Source organism: Tupaia chinensis, unplaced genomic scaffold (assembly GCF_000334495.1).
Source record: "Tupaia chinensis unplaced genomic scaffold, TupChi_1.0 Scaffold000311_2, whole genome shotgun sequence".
Classification (NCBI taxonomy): Eukaryota; Metazoa; Chordata; class Mammalia; order Scandentia; family Tupaiidae; genus Tupaia; species Tupaia belangeri.
The window spans coordinates 8,261,226-8,266,282 of record NW_006159803.1 but is presented as its reverse complement, the minus strand read 5'-3'; positions in this window follow the sequence as shown (position 1 = coordinate 8,266,282).

Sequence of the window (5,057 nt, the reverse complement as noted above, 5' to 3'; positions counted from 1 at the left end):
CTGGCAGCCTACTAAAGTAATACTTTATGTACTATGTATTTTGAAAAAAAATCACATAAAGTTGATCTGTCCAATCCTAAATTTCATGACTAGGCTAAATTTGGGTCTGGGTCAATGCTCAAGTTTAAATTGTGACCTCTCCAGCCCAGTGTTCCCATATAAAGTAATAGTCTCCAATATCAATTATTGCTAAAATGAAAACTTTAACTCTATTTTCCAAATAGCTGTGATATGCAGAATCCTATGGCAAATGCTATAGACCAGACAAAAGGCAGAAACCCTCTTTTTTTTTTTTGGAGAGGTTTTTGCTATAGGGCGTGTGTGCTCACCAGACAGACAGAGACAGAGAGAGAGAAAGCGAGAAATCACCCCCCAGAGGGGATGGCCACGCCGCAATCCCTTCTCCTCCATTCTCCTCTCGGGATCTTGGGCATGCACGCACATGCGCCCAGTGTGAGTTTAAGCCACCGGGTCCAGGACTCGAACCGCGGTCGACTACATGGGAGTCCAGCGACATAGTCATTATGCTAACTGCTGGTCCCAGAAACTCTCTTTCTTGGAGATGTAATTTTATATAAAGTATATTTTATGCATTGATTGTCCAATTGGATAAGTATATGTTTTGAGTGTTGTTTTAAAAAAAGTTTATTTCTTCCATGAACGAAAGAGAGAGAGGAAGCCATGTTGCCTTCATTGTAACAGCAATGACCAATTCATTTCAGTTAATGCAAAACTATGGGCCTGTATCATACTAAACACTTTGTAGGCATTACATTTTCTCATTTCATTTTTGCAACAGTTCTTGTCCAGAGTTGTGGAAACTGAGGTCTGGAGACTTCAAATAACTTGGCAAAGTCATACAGCCAGTCAAGACAGAATAGAGACTTGAACCAAGTTTGCCTGCCTCTAAGCCCCTTGACATTTATCATATAAATAGCCTGCTTTGGGACCAGCAGTTGGCGTAATGGCTGCGTCACTGGACTCCCACAGTTCGAGTCCCAGACCCAGTGGCTTAAACTGATGCCGGGCACGTGTGTGTGTGCCCAAGATCCCGAGAGGAGAATGGAGGAGAAGGGAATGTGATGTAGGCATCCCCCCGGGCAGTGATTTCTTGTTTTCTGTCTCTCTCTGTCTTTCTGGTGAGGGCACACACCCTATAGCAAAAACCTCTCAAAAATAGTCTGCTTCATATAAAGTTGGCCATCCGTGAATATTGGTTGAGTAATTGAGTAAGTGAGGAGTGAATGCTTGAAAGAATACACAAATAGAGAACTTTGGAATGGCTCTGAGTATAGCTGGGTAGGTTGTTAGGGTAAGTTTTAGTGTGCTCTTGCCTCACAAAGACCCCACTCTCACTCTCAGCACACCTTCACCCATACATACCTTTTTAAACTTAAAATTAAACTTTCTTTAATGATAGAGAGCGTGTGTGCATTAGAGAGAGAGAGAGAGAGAGAGAGAGAGAGAAAGCACCCTCAACAGGATCTCATCACACTGCGATCCCTTTTCCCAGCTCCTCACGATCCTGGGTGCCCACGTGCACCTGGCATGTTTTCAGGCAGACCAGGGACCTGAACTCGTAGCTGGCGATGTGGCCTCCTGCACTGCACTGCACTGCACTGCACTGCACTGCACTGCTTTACAGTTGTGCTGCAGAGGCTGGACCCATATCTACCTTTTACTCTGAGTGGAGCTTCTGCTTTGAGTCAGCCAGATAATTTCTTTTCATGTTGCCTTCGCCCCACCTCCATTCCAGGCCTGCCTCCAGCTTAGCTATTACACAGTCCTTTTCCTGGCTGGAGATCTTGAGATACCCTGGAACACATCCTCAGATTTACTATTTATCTCCTTTCCAGATGCCCAGAATGGAGACCAGCCAGAGGAGCGGGGAGACAGTTTGATTTATTGCCACCCTTGGCTCCTCTCAGAACCTTTGTCTACATGCAGAGCTTTGGCCAAGCTGAGCTGGATCAGAGCCACCCAGGAGGGACTGAGTGCGTGGAAGCACTGGCCAGTGATCGCTCTTCTATTGGGCCCTCCAAGTTCATGGCCAGAGGCGTGCAGAAGCCCTGCGTGATGCTCCTTTGTGTCAGCCCCCTGGAGAGTCTACAAGGGGAGGGATGCATGTGAGTGCTGACCAGGAAGTCTATGAACTCATTCCAGGCCACGCAGGAGAAGAAAGGTGCCCCAGGCGTTCTCTGCCCCCCTTCACCGGTGGCACTGCCTGTGTGCTCCATTCACATCAGGAGCCCAGTTCCCTTCTGACCTCTTTGACCTTCCTGTGAGTGTCAATCCTGCATGAAGAAAAGCTGAAATACTCACTTCCATTGCAGTGGAAGGACTGAGGCCGTCTAGAGATGGGATGATGGGACAGGGAGATGGACTGGAGAGTGCAAGCTCGTCCAGGTGCTGATGCTGGAGAACTGGGGCATCTTTCAGAAGGTGAGTGGCTCTTCCTGGGACCCCTGAGTCACATTTTGGCTCTGACAAGGCTGGTCCTTCATGCCAACTGAGGGAGAGAGGGGCAGAGGGAGTGATGTTTACTGAGCCTTTACTACTGTGTGCCTGGGCTGTACCAGGGAGTTGCGTTGAACTATTCCCATCTTACAGATGAGAAAACAGGCTTGGAGAGGTTAAGCAACCACTTTCTCACAGTGAGTGGTAAGCTAGAAATTGAAGCCACATGTATGTGACTCCAAAGCCCCTGCTGCTTCCACAGGAGTGGACGTCTCTCTCACACCTGGCTCTTTTCCTTCCTGTGTGGCATCGACCCCTCTCTTCTCTCTTGCTTCTGGACTACCTTCCTGCAGCCAGCTCAGATCGGTGGGGCTAGAGATGGATGGCAAAGCCTGTGCTGGTGTGTGTGTGTGTGTGCGCGTGTGTGTGTGTGTGTGTGTGTGTGTGTGTGTTCACATGTACTACTCAGATCGGTGGGGCTAGAGATGGATGGCAAAGCCTGTGCTGGTGTGTGTGTGTGTGTGCGCGTGTGTGTGTGTGTGTGTGTGTTCACATGTACTACACATGCACAGTGCGGGAAGTATGGAGAGGAGGAGGAAGGCTGAGGACCTGAAGATTGCATGCAGGCCTGCGGAGACGCCTCCTCCCCACCACACCCCTTGTTTCTGTTCCTGCCCAACTTCTCTTCCCTAAGTTCAGACTCCTTGGACAGCCTTCCCAGCTGTCCTAGGGCTTGGAGGGGGTTGCAGTTGTGTTACAGGCTTTATCTCTTCCCTCTGGGGGACAATTACAGATGACTTACATGTGGTACAATGTCAAATCAACTTTATTCTACCCAATTCCCCTTTCTTCTGCGTGCTAAAAAGCTTCAGGGCGAAAAAGACTCTTCCAGAAAATTACACCCTGCATCTCTCTTTCTGCTGCTCCTGGGAAGTCATTTAAAATGGAAATTAGAGCCCATTATTGCACATTTAATTACCCACTAAATGAATGGCATATTTAATGGAAATGGCAAAATTCTCCAACATGTGTAAGATTTCTAGTTCATGCATCTCCAGAAATGTTGCAAAATAATTCATTAACTAGAGTTGTGAGCTGCTGGGGCTGCCTTGGGAGAAAAGCAGGGTCAAGGAATGGGGCCAAGAGTGTGGGAGGTAATTCACTGATGTTCCTGCCCCCTGGGACGGAGGCAGTGCAAAATTTGCTATTGCTCTGAGTTGAAAGTCCTGCTCTCGACCAGAGGTGGAACATAGAGCCCAGCACAGGGTCTTGGAAGGGCTGGTCCTTTGCTGATGGGGAGAGGAAGGTGAGGCCAGCCCATCTCCAGGCCTTCTCTCTACCCCAGATTCCCACGTCGGCCATGTAGTACCGGTCAACATGCAGAAGCAGGTGTCAGGTGGGGCAGAGCTTCCGAAATGGCAGGAACAAGGGAACAGTTTGTAAGGCAGTTATTGAGGAGTAGGCTCTATCACCCCTCCCCCTCTGACCAATGTACTGTGTGCTCTCAGCTTTGACTCCAGGCTGTTGTTACATTTCGGAATATTTGTTCATTCACTCAACCATCTAGCATTTACGGAACATCTGCTATTTGTGGAAAAATCTGTTTGTTAATCCAACCATGTAACCAATCAACCTTCTTATTAAATACCTATTATTCATTCATTTGCTCATTCACTCATTTGTTCTAAGCAATGACCTAACCAGACAACACGTATTGAATACCTACTGATTCACCTATTCATACAACCTATCATCATTTACAAAGTACCTACCGTTTGACTACACATCCATCTACCCCTTCACTTACCCTCCTACCAATAGCCAAATATTTACTGAAAACTACATGCCTATTCACATGCAATGAACAAATATGTATTGAATACCTACTAGATAGTAGGCATTGTGCTTCTACTGCATATTATCACTTAGTTAAGTGATAATATTAATAGCTAACATCCATTCTGCGTTTATAATATATGGGTCCAGAGCTATGCTAAATTCTTTGCATATATAAACTCATTTCTTGTGAGTTTCCTGTATCATGCAAAAACCAGCATAGAAATTTCTCAATGTCACACTGCCTTTGAGTGATAGAGTTTCAGGGCTGGAACCTAGGCAGACAGACTGGAGAAGGTGCATTCCTAATCCAGAAGCTGCCTCCCTGAGTAGGGTGGAGATGGGGCAGGCATACATTGCACGGTTCTCTGGCAGGAAAAAGGGAAGATGATTTGGTTCTTTCTGGAGGAGATAGAAGAGTTGGCATTTGGGCTTTATCTTGCTTGTCGTTATCATCATTGCCAGAAGGTGCATGCATGAGAGAGAGAGAGAGAGAGAGAGAGAGAGAGAGAGAAAGCATGCCACAGAGAGAGAGAGAGAGAAAGCATGCCACGATCATTTTCTCTGTGTCTCCATCCTGTCAAGAATTTGGGCATGCATGCAGATGTGTCTACTGTTTTTTTTTTTTTTAAGCCTCTGGGGTTGGGAATTGAGTGCGGTCAGCCATGTGGGATCTAGCTCCCAACACACAGTACTTAACCACTATACTATGGGGCCAGCCTTGAGCTTGATCTTATAAAAGACTTATGAGTCCATGAGCTATG